At 38.3% G+C, this 22647-nt stretch overlaps 1 protein-coding gene and 1 pseudogene across 16 annotated transcripts in view; one reads left to right on the plus strand and one right to left on the minus strand.

The window, feature by feature from the left end:
• The window catches only part of EVI5 (ecotropic viral integration site 5), a 300894-nt gene that overhangs the window by 114705 nt on the left and 163542 nt on the right, over positions 1–22647 (minus strand). The gene's annotated exons all lie outside the window — the stretch shown is intronic.
• Positions 9921–11884, plus strand: LOC101008199 (annotated as a pseudogene). Its single transcript, XR_650590.2, has one exon. The product of XR_650590.2 is annotated as an ATP synthase F(0) complex subunit C3, mitochondrial pseudogene (transcript).

Raw genomic sequence — 22647 nt, forward strand, 5'->3', positions numbered from 1 at the left:
CTCCGGACTTGCTTTATGAATCTGGGTGCTCCTGTATTGGGTACATACATATTTAGGATAGTTAGCTCTTCTTATTGAATTGATCCCTTTACCATTATGTAATGGTATTCTTTGTCTCTTTTGATCTTTGTTGGCTTAAAGTTTTCTGGGACACATTTAAAGCAGTGTGTAGATGCAAATTTATAGCACTAAATGCCCACAAGAGAAACCAGGAAAGATCTAAAATCGACACCCTGATGCAGCTGGAAACCATCATTCTTAGCAAACTATCACAAGAACAGAAAACCAAACACCGCATGTTCTCACTCATAGGTGGGAACTGAACAATGAGATCACTTGGACTCGGGAAGGGGGACATCACACACCGGGGCCTATTATGGGGAGGGGGGAGGGGGGAGGGATTGCATTGGGAGTTATACCTGATGTAAATGACGAGTTGATGGGTGCTGACGAGTTGATGGGTGCAGCACAGCAACATGGCACAAGTATACATATGTAACAAACCTGCATGTTATGCACATGTACCCTAGAACTTAAAGTATAATAATAATAATAATAAAAAGAAACCAAAGTTTAATAGCTAAAAAAAAAATTAAAATTAAAAAATAAAAATTTAAAAAAAAAATATGTCCTCAAGTAAAAAATAAAAATAAAAAAAAATAAAAGAACTAGAGAAGCAAGAGCAAACACATTCAAAAGCTAGCAGAAGGCAGGAAATAACTAAGATCAGAGCAGAACTGAAGAAGACACAAAAAACCCTTAAAAAAAATCAATGAATCCAGGAGCTGGGTTTTTGAAAAGATCAACAAAATTGGTAGACAACTAGCAAGACTAATAAAGGAGAAAAGAGAGAAGAATCAAACAGATGCAATAAAAAATGATAAAGGGGATATCACCACCGACCCCACAGAAATACAAACTACCATTCTCTATAAACTATATTTATAGAGAATACTATAAACACCTCCATGCAAATAAACTAGAAAATCTAGAAGAAATGGATAAATTCCTGGACACATACACTCTCCCAAGACTAAACCAGGAAGTAGTTGAATCCCTGAATAGGCGAATAACAGGCTCTGAAATTGAGGCAATAATTAATAGCCTACCAACCACAAAAAGTCCAGGACCAGATGGATTCACAGCTGAATTCTACCAGAGGTACAAGGAGGAGCTGGTACCATTTCTTGTGAAACTATTCCAATCAACAGAAAAAGAGGGAATCCTCCCAAACTCATTTTATGAGGGCAACATCATCCTGATACCAAAGCCTGGCAGAGATACAACAAAAAAAGAGAATTTTAGACCAATATCCCTGATGAACATCGATGCAAAAATCCTCAATAAAATACTGGCAAACCGAATCCAGCAGCACATCAAAAAGTTTATCCACCATGATCAAGTGGGCTTCACCCCTGGGATGCAAGGCTGGTTCAACATACGCAAATCAATAAACATAATCCATCACATAAACAGAACCAATGAAACAGAACCAATGATAAAACCACATGATTATCTCAATAGATGCAGAAAAGGCCTTCAACAAAATTCAACAGCCCTTCATGCTAAAAACTCTCAATAAATTCGGTATTGATGGAACGTATCTCAAAATAATAAGAACTATTTATGACAAACCCACAGCCAATATCATACAGAATGGGCAAAAACTGGACGCATTCCCTTTGAAAACTGGTACAAGACAGGGATGCCCTCTCTCATCACTCCTATTCAACATAGTGTTGGAAGTTCTGGCCAGGGCAATCAGGCAGGAGAAAGAAATAAAGGGTATCCAATCAGGAAAAGAGGAAGTGAAATTGTCCCTGTTTGCAGATGACATGATTGCATATTTAGAAAACCCTATCATCTCAGCCCAAAATCTCCTTAAGTTGATAACTTCAGCAAAGTCTCAGGATATCAATGTACAAAAATCACAAGCATTCTTATACACCAATAACAGACAAACAGAGAGCCAAATCATGAGTGAATTCCCATTCACAATTGCTTCAAAAAGAATAAAATACCTAGGAATCCAACCTACAAAGTTGAAGGACCTCTTCAAGGAGAACCACAAACCACTGCTCAATGAAATGAAAGAGGACACAAACAAATGGAAGAACATTCCATGCTCATGGATAGGAAGAATCAGTATCATAAAAATGGCCATACTGCCCAAGTTAATTTATAGATTCGATGCCATCCTCATTAAACTACCAATGACTTTCTTCACAGAATTGGTAAAAACTACTTTAAAGTTCATATGGAACCAAAAAAGAGCCTGCATTGCCAAGACAATTCTAAGCAAAAAGAACAAAGCTGGAGGCATCACACTACCTGACTTCAAACTATACTACAAGGCTACAGTAACCAAAACAGCATGGTACTGGTACCAAAACAGAGATATAGACCAATGGAACAGAACAGGGCCTTCAGAAATAATACCATACATCTATAACCATCTGATCTTTGACAAATCTGAGAGAAAAAAGAAATGGGGAAAGGATTCCCTGGGAAAACTGGCTAGCCATATGTAGAAAGCTGAAACTGGATCCTTATATGAAGATTAATTCAAGATGGATTAGAGACTTAAATGTTAGACCTAAAACCATAAAAATTCTAGAAGAAAACCTAGGCAATACCATTCAGGACATAGGCATGGGCAAGGACTTCATGTCTAAAACACCAAAAGCAATGGCAACAAAAGCCAAAATTGACAAATGGGATCTAATTAAATTAAAGAGCTTCTGCACAGCAAAAGAAACTACCATCAGAGTGAACAGGCAACCTACAGAATGGGAGAAAATTTTTGCAATCTACTCATCTGACAAAGGGCTAATATCCAGAACCTACAAAGAACTCAAATAAATTTACAAGAAAAAAACAAACAACCCCATCAAAAAGTGGGCAAATGGCCGGGCACGGTGGCTCCAGCCTGTAATCTCAGCGCTTTGGGAGGCCGAGATGGGCGGATAACGAGGTCAGGAGATTGAGACCATCCTGGCTAACACAGTGAAACCCCGTCTCTACTAAAAAATACAAAAAAACTAGCCTGGCGAGGTGGCAGGCGCCTGTAGTCCCAGCTACTCGGGAGGCTGAGGCAGGAGAATGGCGTGAACCCGGGAGGCGGAGCTTGCAATGAGCTGAGATCCAGCCACTGCACTCCAGCCTGGGCGACAGAGCAAGACTCCGTCTCAAAAAAAAAAAAAAAGTGGGCAAAGGATATGAACAGACACTTTCCAAAAGAAGACATTTATGCAGCCAACAGACACATGAAAAAATGCTCATCATCACTCGCCATCAGAGAAATGCAAATCAAAACTGCAATGAGATAGCATCTCACACCAGTTAGAATGGTGATCATTAAAAAGTCAGGAAACAACAGCTGCTGGAGAGGATGTAGAGAAATAGGAACGCTTTTACACTGTTGGTGGGACTGTAAACTAGTTCAACCATTGTGGAAGACAGTGTGGCGATTCCTCAAGGATCTAGAACTAGAAATACCATTTGACCCAGCAATCCCATTACTGGGTATATACCCAAAGGATTATAAATCATGCTGCTATAAAGACACATGCACATTTATGTTTATTGCAGCACTATTCACAATAGCAAAGACTTGGAACCAACCCAAATGTCCATCAGTGATAGACTGGATTAAGAAAATGTGGCACATATACACCATGGAATACTATGCAGCCATAAAAAGGGATGAGTTCATGTCCTTTGTAGGCACATGGATGCAGCTGGAAACCATCATTCTCAGCAAACTATTGCAAGAACAGAAAACCAAACACTGCATGTTCTCGCTCATTGGTGGGAATTGAACAATGAGAACACTTGGACACAGGAAGGGGAACATCACACACTGGGGCCTGTCGTGGGGTAGGGGGACAGGGGAGGGATGGCATTAGGAGAAATGCCTAATGTAAATGATGAGCTAATGGGTGTAGCACACTAACATGGCACATGTATACATACGTAACAAACTTGCACGTTGTACACATGTACCCTAGAACTTAAAGTATAATTAAAAAATCAATAAATTTTTTAAAAAGAAAAAAAAAAGAAAAACAAACCCACCAGGTATATCAGGTGTGGATAATTCCTAAATGCTGCTGTACAAAGATTTTCTAAAATACATTATATAGAAGAATTCACAACTTCACTGATAAACAGGTAGTTTTTATTTTATTAACATTTATTCATGTGTTTAATCCAGGTAAGATGAGTTTATATTCCTCATATCAAATCTTTGGTTCTTAAAAAGCCTACATAATTCTTTGATGTTCTCTCTAGAATTACAGAAAAGGGAGGGAAGACGAGAAGAAATCCTGTCTAGTCTTCCACTAAGTACTTCCTAGTATGAAGGTCCCAATAACTTCAAATGGCAGTCATTTCAGCATTCAGCAGCTTTTAACTCAAATTCCTCCTTATTTATGCTGAACTAAACAGCAAAATAAAAATACCTGAATGGTAAGACCAAGAACAGCTGGATAAAACTGCATAATAAAAATACCTGAATGACAGGCAGTCACAGGTGAGTCACAAAGCTTTTAAAGGGATTAAGCTAGACTCAGAGAGTTGGTCTCATCAGGAAAAGTTGTCCAACATAAACACATTTGTTACACCCCACATTAGGAAGAGTCAGATGTGCAACTGTATGAAATATCACTAGAGGATTTCTACGTCTAGGGGCTTCTTGCAAAAACTCATTGGAGCATGTAAAATACTTAGACAGTTTAATCTATATGCTCAGTTTGATCTTATGCTTAACTCATTTACTTAATTTATTTAGTGCACTAAATACAAATTCAATAATAAATTAACTCAATTTTGTTTTTTTTAAGAGATAGGGTCTTGCTCTGTCACCCAATCTGGAGTGCAGTGGCACATCAATGATCACTCAAGCGAGCCTCCCACCTCAGCTTCCCCAGTAGCTAGGACTTATAGGCATGTCCCACCATGCTTGGCTAATTTTTTTTTATTTCTTGTAGAGACAGGGTCCTGCTATGTCACTGGTCTTGAACTTCTGGTCTCAAGCAATCCTCCCGTCTTGTCTCCCAAAGTGCTATGGTTACAGGCATGAGTCACTGTGCCCGGCCTTCAATTATTTTTGAAAACTAACAATAGTAGGTTCCAACTATCAAGTGCCAGCGTAAAATGGAAGCAGTGACCTACTAAAGACAATCATTCTATAACTGGAACTGCAGAAACACTTATTAAACAAAGCCAATACTCAAAATTAGTTAAAAATAAACTTTACCTTTTAAAAACTGCTGCTCCGAAGTTTAATATACTATCATAAGATAACTATACAGCATATCACTGTACCAATAGCATTGAAACTATTAAGAATTATATGAAATATTGAACAACAGTCAATAAATCTGGAGTAACATAAAAGAGTTCATAGTGAGTCAGAGGAAGCCAGAGATATTAAAAGCAAAAAAAGAGAAAGGTTCTTGTTTATAGCTAATAAATGTAGAAAAATGAGAGAATATGAAAATCACCATTTTGGAAACCTAATGTAATAACTGATTCCATAAGGATCATCCATGGAGGGTAAAAGCATTCGGTAAAAGGTGGATGGAGAACAAGATAGTTATATAGTAAAAAATATTTCAAACATATCACTTAATAGTGGCAAACATGAAATCATAGCTTTTACGAGGGAAAGAGTCTGAGATAACCAAACCTAGCATTGAAACCAAACTCAGCATCACTAATAGTGGGCACAATTTATATCATGTGCCTTCCTGATTTAAAGCAAAAAGAAGTTTACAACATCATCTGTAATCTAAACGTCTCAGTGTAGTTTGTAAGAAATACAATGACACCATGAGGAAGGAATTAGACAAATCTAGAATATGAAATAAGACAACTAGGCCACACCTGTAAAAAGTTAATGTCATTCCTGACATTGGTTGTTTCTTTCATCAGTCTGGACAGAGATTTGTCAACTTTATTGATCATTTCAAGAAACCAGCTTTTGGTTTCACAAATTTTCTCTACTTTTGTTTTCAATTTAACTGATTTCTGCTCTTTTTATTATTTGTCCATTCTGCTTGGTTAGCTTGAATCTGCTTTATATGTCTAGTTTCTTAAGGCGGAAGCTTAGATTATTGGTTTGAGACTTACTGACTTGCCTAATAAGCACTTAATACATTTTCCACTTAATATTATAAGCATTTAATACATTTTCCACTAAGCACTGCATTAGATGGGTCCCACAAATTTTTAGATATTGTGTCTTCATTTTTACTTAGTTAAAGTATGTTCTAATTTCCTTTTAGACTTCCTCTTTGACCCATGGGTAAAAACGTATTGTTTAATTTCCAAATATTAGGGGATTTTCCAGATACCTATTATTAATTCCTAGTTGAATGCTATTAGAGTCAGAGAAGATCCTTTGTATGATTTCTATTATTTCAAATTTGATAAAGTTTCTTTTAAGGCCCAGAATATGTTCTATCTTCATAAATCTTCCATGTATGCTTGAAAAGAATATGTATTCTGCTGTTATGAGGTACAGTGTTCCATAAATACCTATCAGGGCAGGCTGGATGACAGTACTGTTCAGGTCTTCTGCTACCTACTTGCTTCATCAATTACTGAGACAGGGACGTCAAAGATTTGAACTTGTTCACTCTACCTTTCAGTTCTATCAGTTCAGGTTAATGTTCCTGCTAGCATACACACCTTAGGTGACACACACTCCTAAACACACTCCATAACAATCTTATTTAAGATTGTAATGTCTTCTTGGTGAACTATCATTTTAGATAGTCCTCTTTACTCTTGGTGCTATTCCTTGTTCTGAAGTCTACCTTGTCTATGATCTTCATGCAGACACTCCAGGCTTTCTTTTGCTTAGATTTCCATATTTTATCTTTTTCATCCTTTTAACTTTTTTCCAGTTGTAATTAAAATATTATGTCCAATAATTACAGGCAGACCATCTTGATCCTTCACTCCTAGAAACTGACTGTGGGGGAAAGTCACTATCATTAGCTATCAAGCTCTACATGTTTCCAATAGCTACAGAGCAACCTACTTTGGCCTCTGTAATTTCTAATTTTTGTAACTGAGACTACTTCGCCCCTACCTACAGGCTCAGATTCACTGATATTTTGGGACCAACCTTATTTCTAAGTAGAGGGACATGAAGACCTTATGTCTGCCCTACTCTGACACATTAAATTGAGCTATCCTATCCAAACATCACATCCCCAAATCATATCAAATCTTAGCTGTGGGTAATAGCCCCCATATTCATCCTTGTCCAAGCTGTTCTCCCATTACTGGAATATCAGTAAACACTGATATTCCAAATTAATGTCTCTTACGTCTTAATCCCCTTGCCTTTGGGCTATAGGCCATTGATCTGATAATCTGTTGCAACTCACTTCTCTTGCTGCCACCCAACCTGCTCTGCTTCACTTCACATTGCATTCTCCTTTATAAGTCTCAAGGCAACCACAACTCTGATCAAGACTTGCCCAACCCCAGCCCTGAGTGAATCTCCTAATCCTCCCAGGCTCCTCCTGCAAGGCAGATCACTTGTTGCTGGTTCTACCCTGACCCTCACCAATGGGTTCTAGCACTGAGACTTTACATGTTCCCCCATAAACTCATCTTCTACCGCAATCACTCAAAAATGTGTTATGTTTCTTTGAGCTTTATATTATCATTTATTTAGTCTTTTTGAAAACCATTTATTGAAGCAAAATTCTAAAATCATTTTAATACTATTTCACTTCAAAAACATTTCAACATTCTAAACATACAAAAAAAACCCCAGAACACTGAAAATCACATTTAAGTACAGAAGGTTCTTTCTTGAACTTTCATTGATGCACTGGCTCTTTACTTTGCTGACAATAGTTCTACAGCTTGTTCAGAAAGTTTAGACAATGCACTTAACTAAAAAAATCCAAACACTTCCAGGCCAGCTGACCCCTCTTTGTCCACAGCTAAGAATGGTAGCAGAGTGTTACATTACCGTATGTAGAAACAAGACAAGCTGAAGCTAAAATTTGGATGAACATTGCAGGGGAAACAGGACTAGCCTCACAGTGCACTACGACCCCTCCAAAAGGCGTTGTCCCCCACAGGCTCAGTGCCAAGAAACAAGCACCAAGAGTTTGTCTTGGTTGTTTCGTTCTTTTCATAAACTATATATATGTACAGTTGATAACAGGATTTCTAGCCAATAACCATATAGTTAATACCACCTTACAAATGTTTTTTAAAATGCCAGAAATATCTTTAAATGCTTTGTCACACCAACGGCAAAGTGCATAGAGTGAGGAAAATACGAGATTATCTTTTCATTTTTGGAATGTTTGGAAATATGTACAACTTTGATACAATTTCAGAGTGTTCCAGACACATATGACCACTTCAGGTAAACCACTGTCAATTTTTAGAGCACTCTGAGAGACTATAATATGATTGTGATCGAATTCTGTAATTAAACCTAATGAGGGCAACAGACATTTCTCAAACAACAGATGTGTCAATTATGGCCCTCCCCTACTTTCTAAGGTATTCGCAAGGAGACAGATAAACAGTTTTTTATTCATCATCACCTTCTTCTTCCTCTTCCTCCTCCTCTTCTTCTTCACATCTTCTTTGACTTCTTCTTCCACCTTTTTCCAGGGAACTTACAGGGAACTTTAACAGGACCCATTGCACCAGACTTGCTGTTAGACTTAAAAGTCAGCAACACCCTTCTCGTATTTCTCCCTCAGCTTCACTGCCTTAGTGATGCAAGGCTGCTTTTCACTGACACTTAAGTTATCCCACATCTCACCCAGTTTTTTTGCTACATCTCTCTAATAAAGATGCCAGGGTTTATGGATTTGATCTTGGGGTGAAATTCTGAACAGTACAGGAAGAATCCAGATGGTGGCCTTTTGGAGACATGAAGGTCCTTGCCTCACTTAACTGGTTCACAATCCTTCATCTTCCAAGCATAGCATACTTTATATGCCTTTGTCATTTCATCACATGTAGGGTTCTCTTTGCCAGACATTATCTTCCACCTCTCAGAGCACTTGTTGGAAAATTCTGCAAAACTGACAGAGACCTCTGGGTTTTTCTTATGTTCTTCTCTGCATGTCTGCAAAAAGAAGACATAAACAAACACCTTTTCCTCCGGTTTCTTGGGGTCACCTTTAGCCATCCTGACTAAATTGCTTCTTCCTTCCTGGTCACCTAGCAAGAGGGAAGGTGAAGGGGGCAGGAAGGGTGCATGGAGGAGAGGCAGGGGGTCAAATAACCTTTTTTGTGGGGGACAGGGGGTATAGAATTTCTCCCTGTCGCCCAGGCTGGAGTGCAGTGGCACAATCTCAGCTCACTGCAAACTTCACCTCCCAGGTTCAAGAGATTCTCATGCCTCAGCCTCCCAAGTAGCTGGGATTACAGGTGTGCACCACCATGCCCAGCTAAGTTTCGTATTTTTAGTAGAGATGGGGTTTCACCATGTTGGCCAAGCTGGTCTCAAACTCCTGGCCTCAAGTGATCCGCCCATCTCAGCCTTCCAGAGTGCTGGGATTACAGGCATGAGCCACCATGCCTGGCCTCAAATAACCATTTTAAAGTGGCCGGGCACGGTGGCTCACGCCTGTAATCCCAGCACTTTGGGAGGCTGAGGCGGGCAGATTATGAGGTCAGGAGATCTAGACCATCCTGGCTAACATGGTGAAACCCCGTCTCTACTACTAAAAAAAAAAAAAAAAAAAATTAGCCGGGTGTGGTGGTAGTCGCCTGTAGTCCCAGCTACTTGGGAGGCTGAGGCAGGAGAATGGCATGAACCCAAGAGGTGGAGTTTGCAGTGAGCAGAGATCGCACCACTGCACTCCATCCTGGGTGACAGAGTGAGACTCTGTCTCAAAAAAAAATAAAAATAAAAAAATAGAGTCCCATTACTTCGACCTTTGCCACCGCCGGTGCCGCCGCCACCTCACGGGAAGAGAGGAAGCAGGAGAGGAGCCCACGTCGCCTGTCACCCAATATCTCCAGTCGCGTGGTCCCGAAGAGTGTAAGATGTTCGCCTGCGCCAAGCTCGCCTGCACTCCCGCTCTGATCCGAGCTGGATCCAGAGTTGCATACAGACCAATTTCTGCATCAATGTTATCTCGACCAGAGGCTAGGACTGGAGAGGGCTCTACAGTATTTAATGGGGCCCAGAATGGTGTGTCTCAGCTAATCCAAAAGGAGTTTCAGACCAGTGTAATCAGCAGAGACATTGATACTGCTGCCGAATTTACTGGTGCAGGTGCTGCAACAGTAGGAGTGGCTGGTTCTGGTGCTGGTATTGGAACAGTCTTTGGCAGCCTCATCATTGGTTGTGCCAGAAACCCTTCACTGAAGCAGCAGCTGTTCTCATATGCTATCCTGGGATTTGCCTTGTCTGAAGCTATGGGTCTCTTTTGTTTGATGGTTGCTTTCTTGATTTTGTTTGCCATGTAACAAATTACTGCTTGACATGTTGGCATTCTTATTAATTACAGATGTAATTCTGTGTATCTTACTGTGACTCCGAAAACTGTAGTATTGGTGTCATGGAAATGTACGTTATTTCCAAGGTCATTTCATTGAAGATGAAAACTTTAATTTCTTCTGTGATCTGTACTTACACTAAGTTTGGATTATCACAAAGAAGAATGTGCATTCAGACAGATGCTGTCCAATTCAGAGAAAGCTACAGCAGTTGCTCCACTGATGAAAATATCCCAATGTAATTTTTATGGGAATTCTTTTATATAGTGTTCTGCATATTGTAATTCACAGGGCTTTGTTTATTCACATAAAGGACAAATATTTGGGTGTTTTGAGCTTCTATAAAATATGATTAATTAAAGACAGTTAATACTCAAGACAGTCTTGTGTTTTTAAGGTCTAACATCAGTTAGAATACTTCAAATCAGAATCACCTTCCTGGTGGTTGGTTCTAAAAATAAATCACGTCAGCTTTTTAAGAAATGAAGCCTTAAGCTGGGAGGTAATGTGATTTTTATTTTTCAGTAAGTCTCACATTAAGCAATTGTGTGCTTATAATGAATCTTCCATGTCTTTTCAGAACAGGTTCGGTCCAACTAGCAGCTAGTTTCTTACCTGAACAAGATTATTAAAAACCAAATATCAAAAAGTAGACTGAATTGACTAGATTTTTACAGCCAAAAGTTGCTGTAAGGCAGCGTTTATCACTGTTGCTAACATGTTTATAGTGGGAGTCTTAGGGATGATAGCTGGTTCAAGAGTATTTTGCTGCTAATACTTTATGTTGCTTCTTGGTCAAACTTTTCCCATTCAAAGGAAGAAGGTGGTGCTACTATAGACAGTTTTTCCCCTAGCAAATATATTGTACCATAATATCTATCGTCCAAGTTTCAGGGTTTTTTGAAAGTTGATAATTAGGAAAGCGACATTTTACTTTTTTTAGTGCCCTTTGCCTGTTTGATTTCCATTGAGAAAGAGCAGTCAGTTACCAAAGTTCAAGTGTGGGAAGACTGCCTACATCAGAATCAGTGTTCGTTTAAAAAATAAAAATCCCTAGGTTCCAGACCTACTGAATTGGACTCTTTGGACACGAGACTCAGCAATCTGTGTCTTTAAAAAGGCTTCCCAGGTGATTTTTGTGCATACTGTTTGAGAATCACTAAGTTATACATATGCTACCTTCTGTAAAGTGAAATGAGGCCCACAAAAGCTAAAGAGGTAGAGCTGCTACCACGTTTTTAGTTGATTCATCATCTAGTCTATATCACCCAAAAGAACTAGAAATAGGTATTCAAACAAAAACCTGTATACAAGTATTCATAGAAGCACTACTTACAAAAGCCAAAAGGTAGAAACAACCAAATGTCTATCAGCTGATGAATGGATAAGTAAAATACATCCATATAATGGAATATTCAGCCATGAAAAGGAATGAGGCACTGATACATACTGAATAAATGTGAGTGAACCCTAAAAACATGCTAAGTGGAAGAAGCCAGCCACATGATTCCATTTATATGAAATACCCAAAATAGGCAAATCCATAGTGACAAAGCCAATTAGTAGTTATCAGGAACTAGGGAGATGGGTGAAGAGGGAGTGACCACTTAATGCGCATGGGGATTCCTTTTAGGATGATGAAAATAGGATGAATTACGGCTGGTCCGATGGTAGTGGGTTATCAGAACTTATTAACATTAGTGTCATTAAAGTTGGTATATAGCCCCTCACTGCTAAATCTGGCTGAAAATTTTTTTTTAAATTTTGATAAATTAGTGGTGATGGTTGCACAATGTTGTAAATATACTATAATAAATGTCACTGAATGGTACACTTTAAGGTGGTTAAAATGGCAAATTTTACATGTCTTTTCCTGAAACTAAGTACTGTACTATGTAATACAAAGTACATAGTATAAAATTTTAAAAGTGATAGGAAAATGCTTAGATTAATAGTCATCTATTCCAAGTGTATTTTAAATAAAACTGGTCTTGGTAAAGACCTGTTAAAAATAAAATAAAATAAAATAATTTTTAAAATGAAGTGAACAATTCAGTGTCTTATGGTACATTAAGAATGTTGTATGACCATCCATATCTAGTTCCAATCATTCTAAAGTAAAACCCCTTACCTATTAAGCAGTTCTTATCCTTCCCCTCCCCCCCACCACCACCTTCTGGAAACCACTAATCTGTGTTCTGTTCTCTTTAGATTTATCTATTCCAGATATTTCCTATAAATGGAATAATATAATATGTGATATTTTGGGTCTGGCTTTTTTCACTTAGCTTAAGGTTCTGGAAGTTCATCTACTTTATACCATATATTAGTACTTCATTCCTTTTTATGGCTGAATAATATTCCATTGTGTGTATACGACAATTTGTTTATCCGTTCACTCATTGAGGGACTTTTGCGTTGGTCCACTTTTCTGTGAATGCTGCTGCTACAAACATGTATACACATACTTGTTTGAGTACAAGCATTCTCTTATTTGGGGCACATACCTATGAAATGAATCTATGCTTAACTTTTTTGAGGAACTGCCAAACAGTTTTCCACAGCAGCTTTATATTTCATTTTATATTCCTACGAAAAAATGTATGAGGGTTTCAACTTTTCCACCTCATTGCCAACATGTTTTTTAAAAAATTATAGCCATCCATTATAAAGGATGTGAAGAGGCACCTCATCATGGTTTTGCTCTGCATTTCCCTCATGAAAAATGATGTTCAGCAGCTTTTCATTTGTTTTTTGGCCATCTGCATATCTTCTTTGGAGAAAAGTCCACTCAAGTCTTTTGCCTATTTTATAACTGGGTTGTCTTTTTGTTGTTGAGTTGTAAGAGTTCATGATATATTTTGGATGGCAGATCCTTATCAGCTACAAAACTTGCAAATATTTTCTATCATTCTACAGGTTGCCTTTTCACTTTCTTAATAATCTCTTTTGATGCACAAAAAGCTTTCATTTAGATGAAGTCCAATTTATCTTCTCTTTTGTTACTCATGTCTTTGGTGCCTAAGAACCAATATCTAAAAACACTGACAAATCCAAGGTCATAAAGATTTATCTCTACGTATTCTTCTCAGGGTTTTATGGCTTTAAAAACATAAAAATGTTATTTTTAAATCATAAAGTTGGCTGGGCACAGTGACTCATGCTTGTAATCTCAGCACTTTGAGAGGCTGAGGCAGGCAGATCGCTTGAGTTCAGCTTGAGGCCAGCCTGGGCAACATGGCAAAACCCCATCTCTATTAAAAAATATGAAAATTAGCTGGACATGGTGGCATGTGCCTGTAGTCCCAGCTACTTGGGAGGCTGAGGTGAGAGGATCATTTGAGCCCTGGAGGTTAAGGCTGCCGTGAGCTGATTGTGCCATTACACTCCAGCCTGGTGACAGAGAAAGACCCTGCCTAAAACAGAACAAAACTGTAAAATCTACAGAATATTTTTAGTTAAATTTTGTATACAGTTATGTCTTAGGAGTCTAATTTCATTCTTTAGCAGGAGAATATCCAGTATTCCCAGCATCATTTGTTGAAGAGACTATTCGTTCCTCATTGAATGTTCTTAGCATCCTTGTGGAAAACCAACTGGTCATAGATATATGGGTTTATTTCTGGACTCTCAAGTCTATTCCATTAATCCATGTGTCTATCCTTATGCCAGTACTATTTTGACTACCCTACCTTTGTATTAAATTTTCAAATCAGAAAGTATACTCGAGTCCTCCAACTTTGTTCTTTTTTTACAAGATTGTTTGGCTATTCAAGGCCACTTGCAATTCCATGTGAATTTTAAGATCAGCTTTTGCATTTCTGCAAAAGTCCATGGGAATTTTGATAGGTTTGATAGGATTGAATCTGTAGGTGATTTTGGGTAGTAGTGACACCTTAAGACTTCCAATATACAAATATGAGATATATTTTCATTTATTTATGACTTCTTTATTTTGACAGATGAGTAAACACTATTTCAGTTTTCAGAGTACAAGTCTTTACCTTCTTGGTTAAATTTATTCTTATGCATTTTATTCTTTTGGAAGCTACTGTGAATGGACTTTTTTTTCTTAATTTACTTCTCTGGTTATTCATTACCAGTGCATTCTTCTACTTTTAACCTACCAAGATCTTTGTATTTAAAGCAAGTTTCTTGTAGATATGCTTTGACTTTTTATCCAATCTTATAATTGGTATATTTAAAATACTTACATTTAATATAATTACTGAGATAGCTGGAATAAAATCTATAATCTTCCGAGTTTTCTATTGGATCCACTTACTTGTTGTTCCTTTTTTCTTTTTCCTGTCTGATCAAATAATTTCTTAAATTACTCAATTTTATCTCTGTTATTTGCTACCTAATTTTTTATATATATATATATATATATATATATTTTTTTTTTTTAATTTTAGGTGGTTTCCCTAGGGTTTATAAATACACATTTTACTGTTCCGCGAAAACCACAAACTTATTCCTTGATAAAGGCCTTTCTACTAGGTGTATGTTCTATCTGGAATGTTTCTTCCCAGATCTTCAAATAGTTTCCATCTTCACATCACTGAGACTCTGGTCAAATGTTAGCTCCTCAGGGAAGCTCTCCAAAGCTAGCTTACCTACAGTAGCACCTGCACAAACCACCTCTCCTCTGCTTTATTTTTATTTATCATCACCTTATTACCACCTGAAATTGCATTTGTTTAATGTGTCTCCCCAACTAGAACACTTCATGTAATAGCAGTTTTCATTTTTCTTGTTTACTATTATTGTATCCTCTGCACTTAAGACAATACTTTGCACATTAGTTTTCAAATAAATATATGAATAAGTTCATTCCATTATAAGATTACCACATATAGGACTAAGGAAAATACAAAGTGCTTACACAAATTGAACCTGATATATTTACAATAAATTACAGAATAAAGAAATAAGTTATCTTTCCCATGACTAAATTGGCCGCTACTTATATTTGGAGAAGAGGAGAAAGAGAGGAACTGTAAACAAAATCTGGGTCAAAAAATAACTATTTAAATGTCTATTTGATACAGTCTTTGCATTGAAAGAATTTTAAAGTTAAAGATTTGAACCACAATGAGATACTACCCTACACCTACTAGGATAGCTATTACTTAAAAACAAACAAAAAACAGAAAATAACAACAGTTGGCAAAGATATTAAGAAACTGGAACCCTTGTACGCTGCTTGTGGGAATGGAAAGTGGTACAGTTGCTATAGAAAAGTCTGACGCAACCTCAAAAAATTAAACATAAAATTACATATGATTCAGCAACTCCACTTCTAGGTATATGCTTAAAACAATTAAGAGCGGGAACTTAAACAGATACTTATAGGACAATATTCATAGCAACATTATCCACAATAGCTAAAAGGCAGAAATAACCCAAATGTCCATCAACAAACAATTGGATGAACCAAACGTAGTATATACACACTATGGAATTTTATCAGCCGTAAAAATGAATGAGATTCTGATACATGTTACAATGGTGGACTTTGAAAACATCATGCTTAGTGCCAATAATCCACACACAAAAGGACAAATATTGTGTGATTCCACTTATATGAGCTACCGAGAATAGGCAAATTCATAGAGACAGAAAGTAGAATAGATGTTACCAGGGGCTGGGAAGATGGGAAAAGATTATTGTTACTAGATACAGAGCTTCTGTTTCAGACAATGAGAAGGTTGTAGAAATGAACAGTGGAGACAGCTGCACAATATTATAAATGTACTTAATGCCACTGAACTGTACACTTAAATGGTAAATTTTAAGTTGTGTATATTTTATCACAATGAAAAAAATCAGACACAGCAATCCCACTGCTGGCTCCAAAAGAAATAAAATCAGTATGTTGAAGAGTTATCTGTACTCCCACATTTATTGCAACACAACTCACAAGAGCTAAGATATGGAATCAACCTAAATATCCATCAACAGACAAATGGATAAGGGAAATGTGGTGTGTATGCACAAATACTATTCTTGGGGAGAGGGTTCAAGATGAATGACTAGAGGTGTCCAATGCCAGTTCTCTTTAGAAAGAAGAACCAGAGTTACAAGTGAATAACCAAAACGTGAATAGACTAACAAGCAGAGAATGCTGGAGGCTAGTAGAGAACTCATGAGAAGCAGCTGGGGCACAGAAAAGGACGGAAGCAAGAGGCTGGCAGAGATCTGCTAGGAACCCCAAGGGACTTGGTATCTAGTCAAAAGGGTAGGTGGGAGTGTTTGGGCTCCTCTTTCCCCTGTGACAAACCACTGGTATCTGAACTGTCAGAGAGCTCCTCCCCTCCAGAAACTCAAACACTGGTGTGGGCAGTGATCTGGGGACTTCTTGAGGGCACTGCACCAGATTACCAACTTGCACTGGGTTGCTCACTCTGCCCCCAGACTTGAAAGGCAGCGATAGGGTGCTATACTGGGAGCACAGCCATCAGGGGTCTGTGTCCTGCCCAAGGAACCTCAGCCTTTGTGTCTCCACATCACTAAAACCCCATAGACATTCCTTGGCATCTGCTCAAATTGTGGCAGCAGCAAAGGGATGGCTGGACCAAGGGAGTTGCAGGGTTCCTCGGCAAGTGCTGCCCTGAAGAGAAGAACAAGTATTGCACACCAAGGGAGCGGTCACTGGGACAAAGAAAACTAGAACACATACTTTCCTGTGCCCAAGAGCTCACCACCTATGGACTGTGAGTAAGTGTGCTGTTTCCAGCAAAAATGTGGGCACTGTGCTTGGCTCTACAAAACTTTTCAAGTATGATTTCATCCTGGGGGCCAACCTGGTTTGAGTGCTCAGACCCAGGCATGGAGATGGGGACTCCTTCCCACCCCCACTGCTGTAGGCATAGCCATGGCTGATCCCACAGGAAACTGGCATGGGTGCATCAGAGGACAGACTTTCTGGGGCAGACAGGGGTGACTGTGGTCTTACTGGCAATCAGTCCACCATATCTAAGCTTGCCCAAAAGATGGGACCCCCTCCCCCTCTCCATACAGAGCAGCAGCATTCCTGCAAGGGAGAGAAGAAGAGTCAAAAAGCTGTGTGTTCTGAATTGAGGGAGAAGACTCCAAAACAAAGACATTCTGGCAGCAAGCCATGGGCAGTCACCTTTTAAGGCTCTCAGGTACATTGCAGCCTAGAGATAAGACAGTGGTGTCTGACCAATTTGAGTGTTCTGAGTATGGGGACAGGGGCATAACAGGGAGGGAGATTACATTCCTGCCTGCCCAGGCTATGGAGCTAGGGTACCTACCTGCCTCTCTGCAGAGACCTCAGTGTACTTACCAGGAGCTTCCCTGCCGCCCCCTTCAGGGCTGCTGCTTGTGCTTGCCATGGGGGAATCCAAGGGAAGGCTTAGCTTTCCATCTCTGCCCTGACTTGTCCCCTGCTAGGGCGTGAGCAGAGAGCTCAGGCCACTGTACATTCCATAGCCCAGCCCATTGCCTGAAGCAACAGAGAACTTCCCCCAGTAAGCAAAGATCAAGCACCTGCCCATCTGCTTCTGTTGCAGCAGGCTCTTACCCACGACCACCGCCACCTTTCCTGAAGGTTGAAATGCACAATCCAGTAGAAAACCTGCTGACACAAGTGCACAGTGCTGGGAAATGAGATAAGATTCTTGAGACTTCCGCCATCCCAGCCCTGCAGGAAGCTGTGATACTGCTCACGCACCCAATACACTGCTACTACAACTAGCATTTGAGAAAACCACCACACAAAAGCTATCTATGTTCAAAGAACTCATACAGAGTTTCTGCCAAGGAAGCACCCAGAACATACATTACAGTTACATCCTTCAGAGGAAAAAAATTCCTGTCCAAATGAAAGTAAATTCAAAAATAAGAAGAAAAAGGCAGTTTCTCCACATGAGAAGGAAACAGCCAAACAATTCTGGAAGTATAAAAACAGTGTTATGACGCCCTCAAAAGATCACATTAAATCTCTAGCAATGGATCACAACCAAAATGAAATCTTTGAAATACCATATATAAAGAATTAAAAATACTGATTTCCAAGAAGTTCGATGAGATCTAAGAGAAAGTTGAAAATCAACACCAAGAAATCTGAAAATCAAGTCTGGAAATGAAAAATTCATTGAAGAAATTATAAAATGCAGGTACAACTTTAACAGACTAAACCCAGGAGAAAAAAGAATCTCAGAGCTTAAAGACAGGTCTATTGAATTAGTCCAGTCAGACAAAAATAAAGAAAAAATAATTTTCAAAAATGAACAAAGCCTTTGAGAAGTATAGGGGCTATATAAAATGTCTAAACCTACAAGTTACAGGTATTCCTGAGGGAGAAGAAAAGGCAAAAAGTTTGGAAAACCTATCTGAGGAAGTAACTGAGGAAAACTCCCTAATCTTGCTAGAGATTTAGACATCCAAATAGAAGATGCTCAGAGAACTCTAGGAAAATACAGTGCAAGAAGGACTTCACCAACACATATAGTCATCAGACTAAGGACAACATGAAGGAAAAAAAAATCTTCAAATCAGCAAGAGAAAGGTGTCTAATCACCAATAAAGGAAATCCCATCAGACTAACAGTGGACATATTGGCAGAAACTTTACAACCCAGAAAAAAAAAAATCACAATCCCATTTCAGACTTATTAAAGAAAAAAAAAAAAAATCTGTCAACCATGAATTTTTCATCCTGCTAGAATAAGCTTCATAAATGAAGGAGGAAAAGTCTTTCCCAGACAAGCAAATGCTAAGGTAATTCATCACCATTAGACCAGTCTTACAAGAAATGCGCAAGGGAGTTCTAAACATGTAAACAAAAGATCAATACTCAACATCATAAAAACAGACAAAAGCATAAAACTTACAGGTCTTATTAAAAGGATGATCCAGTAATATGCTGCTTACAAGAAACCCACCTAACACAGACTGAAGGAAAAAGGGTGGAAAATGATATTCCACACCAACAGAAACCAAAAGCAAGCAGGAGTAGCTACATTTATACCAGATAAAACAGACTTTAAATCAACAACAGTGAAAAAAGACATGGTCATTTTAAAATGGTAATGGGACAAAGTCAACAGGAAGATACAACAATCCTAAATATATATGTACCTGATATAGGAGGTACCCAGATTCATAAGACAACTACTACTGGGGCACATGTTCTCAGGACATCCTGAGACAGTGCCTTGGAAACAAAAATAAATAAAAAGAAAAAGAAAAGAAAACCAAAGAAAAGCTATCTAAGAAAAGAGACAGCAATACAATAATAGAGAAGGACTTCAACATCCCAATGACAGCATTAAAAATCACTGAGACAGGAAATCAACAAAGAAACACTGGACATAAATTGGACTCTAATAGACATTTATAGAACCTTCTATTCAACAACCATAGAATATACATTCTTCTTAACAGCACATGAAATGTTCTCTAAGACAGACCATATTTTAGCCCATGAAACAAGTCCCAATAAATTTTTAAAAATCAAAATCATATCAAGTATCTTCTTGGACCACAGTGGAATGTAACTAGAAATTTATTCCAAGAAGAACTCTCAAAACTATACAAATACATAAAAGTTAACCTGCTCCCAAATCATCTTTGGGTCAGCAACAAAATTAAAATAGAAATCTAAAAATTTTTTGACACAAATGACCATGGAGACACAACATACAAAAACCTCTGGGATACAGCAAAAGCAGCACCAAGTGGGAAGTTTGCAGCATTATATGCCTACATAAAAAATAACCAGAAAGATCACAAATTAACAACCTGGCATCGTACCTCAAGAACTAGAAAAACAAGAACCCAAAGCAAGCAAAAGAATACAAATAACAAAGATCACAGCAGAACTAAAGGAAATTGAGAACAAGAACAACAAAAATACTAAGGATCAAAGAAATGAAAAGTGGGTTCTTTGAAAAAAATAAACAAAATCAATATACTGCTCAACTAACCAAGAAAAGAGAGAAGACTCAAATAAACAAGTGATTGGAAATGAAAAAGGAGACATTACAACTGATAACACAGAAATACAAAAGAACACAGACTACTATGAAAATCTCTACACTCACACTAGAAAATCTAGAAGAAAGGGATAAATCCCTGGAAACATAAAACTTTCTAAGGCTGAACTAGGAAATCCTAAAAAGACTAGGAATCCTAAAAAGACTAATAATGAGTAGTGCAATTAAATCAGTGAAAACAAATCTCCCAACAAGAACAAGAAGCCCAGGATCAGATGAATTCACAGTCAAATTCTACCATACATACAATGAAGAACTAGTACCAATTCTCCTGAAACTCTTCCAAAAAACATCGAAGAGGGACTCCTCCGTAACTCATTCTATGAAACCAGCATCACCTTGATATCAGGGAAGGATCCACAAAAGAACAAAAACTACAGACCAATATCTCTGATGAACACAGATGCAAAAATCCTCAACAAGATCCTAGCAAACCAAATCCAGCAGCACATCATAAAGATAATATACCACAATCAAGTGGGTTATATTGCAGGAATACAAAGATTGTTCAACACAAATAAATCAATAACTGTGATTCACCACATAAACAGAACTAAAAACAAAAACCGTATGATCATCTCAACAGATGCAGAAAAAGCACTTGATAAAATTCAGCATCTCTTCATGATTAAAAACAAAAAAACCCCAACCAAAGAAAAACCAAACATAGGCCAGGTACATCAGCTCATGCCTGTAATCCCAGCACTTTGAGAGGCCAAGGCAGGTGGATCGCTTGAGCCCAGGAGTTCAAGGCCAGCCTGGGTAACATGGTGAAAACCCATCTCTACAAAAAATTCAAAAATTAGTGAGGCATGGTGGTCTGTGCTTGTAGTCCCAGTTACTCAGGAGGCTAAAGCAGGAGGATCACTTGAACCTGGGAGGTTGAGGCTACAGTGAGCCACGACTGTGCCACTGTACTTCAGCCTAGGTGACAGAGTGAGATCCTGTTTCAAACAAGCAAACAAACAAACAAAAAAACCTAAAAAATCTAGGTTCTCCTTGCATTGTTATAAAGAAATACCTGAGGCTGGGTAATTTATAAAGAAAAGAGGTTTAACTGACTCATCGTTTTGCAAGCTGTACAGGAAGCATGGCACTGGCATTTACTTCTGGGAAGGCTTTTACTCATGGAGGAAGACGAAGCAGGAGCAGGCACATCACACAGTGAGAGTGGGAGCAAGAGAGAGTAGGGGTGCGGGTTGCCACACAGTCTTAAACAACCTGATTTCACAAGGACTCACTCATATGAGGACAGCACCAAGCCATGAGGTCTTTGCTCCCATGATCCAAACACATCCCACCAGGAACCACCTCCAATAATGAGGATTACATCTCAACATGAAATCTGGAAGGAAGATCCAAGCCATATCTTAGGCATTGAAGGAATATACCTGAAAATAATAAAAACCATATGAAACAAACCCACAGTCAACATCATAATGATTGGGGAAAAGTTGAAAGCACTCCTCTAAGATCTAGAACAAGACAAAGGATGCTTACTTTCACCACTCTTACTCAAAATAGTACTAACAGTCTTAGCCAGAGCAACCAGGAAAGAGAAAGAAATAAAGATATTCAAACTGGAAAAGAGGAACTCAAATTATCTGTTTGCTGATGTTACAATCTTATACCTAGAAAAGCCTAGAGATCCCTCCAAAAGGCTCTTAGATTTGATAAAAGAATTCATTAAAGTTTCAGAAAATCAATGTACAAAATCAGTAACATTTCTGTACACCAATAACAATCAAGCTGAGATACAAATCTAGAAGTAAATTCCATTGACAACAGCTACAAAAAAATTTAAATACCTGGGAATACAGTTAACCAAGGAGGTGAAAGATCTTTGCAAGGAAAACTTCAAAATACTGATGAAATACATTGCGGATGACACAAACAAATGGAAAAAAATATTCCATGCTCATGGATTGGAAGCATCAATGTCATTAAAATGACCATACTGCCCAAAGCAGACTACACAGAGTCAATGTATTTCCTATAAAAATACCAATGTCTGTTTTCACAGAGTTAGAAAAAAAAAATCCTAAAATTCGTATGAGACCAAAAAAGACCCAAAACAGCCAACGCAATCCTAGGTAGAAAGAACAATACTGGAGGTA

This window comes from Papio anubis, chromosome 1 (assembly GCF_008728515.1).
Source record: "Papio anubis isolate 15944 chromosome 1, Panubis1.0, whole genome shotgun sequence".
In the NCBI taxonomy this organism is placed as follows: Eukaryota; Metazoa; Chordata; class Mammalia; order Primates; family Cercopithecidae; genus Papio; species Papio anubis.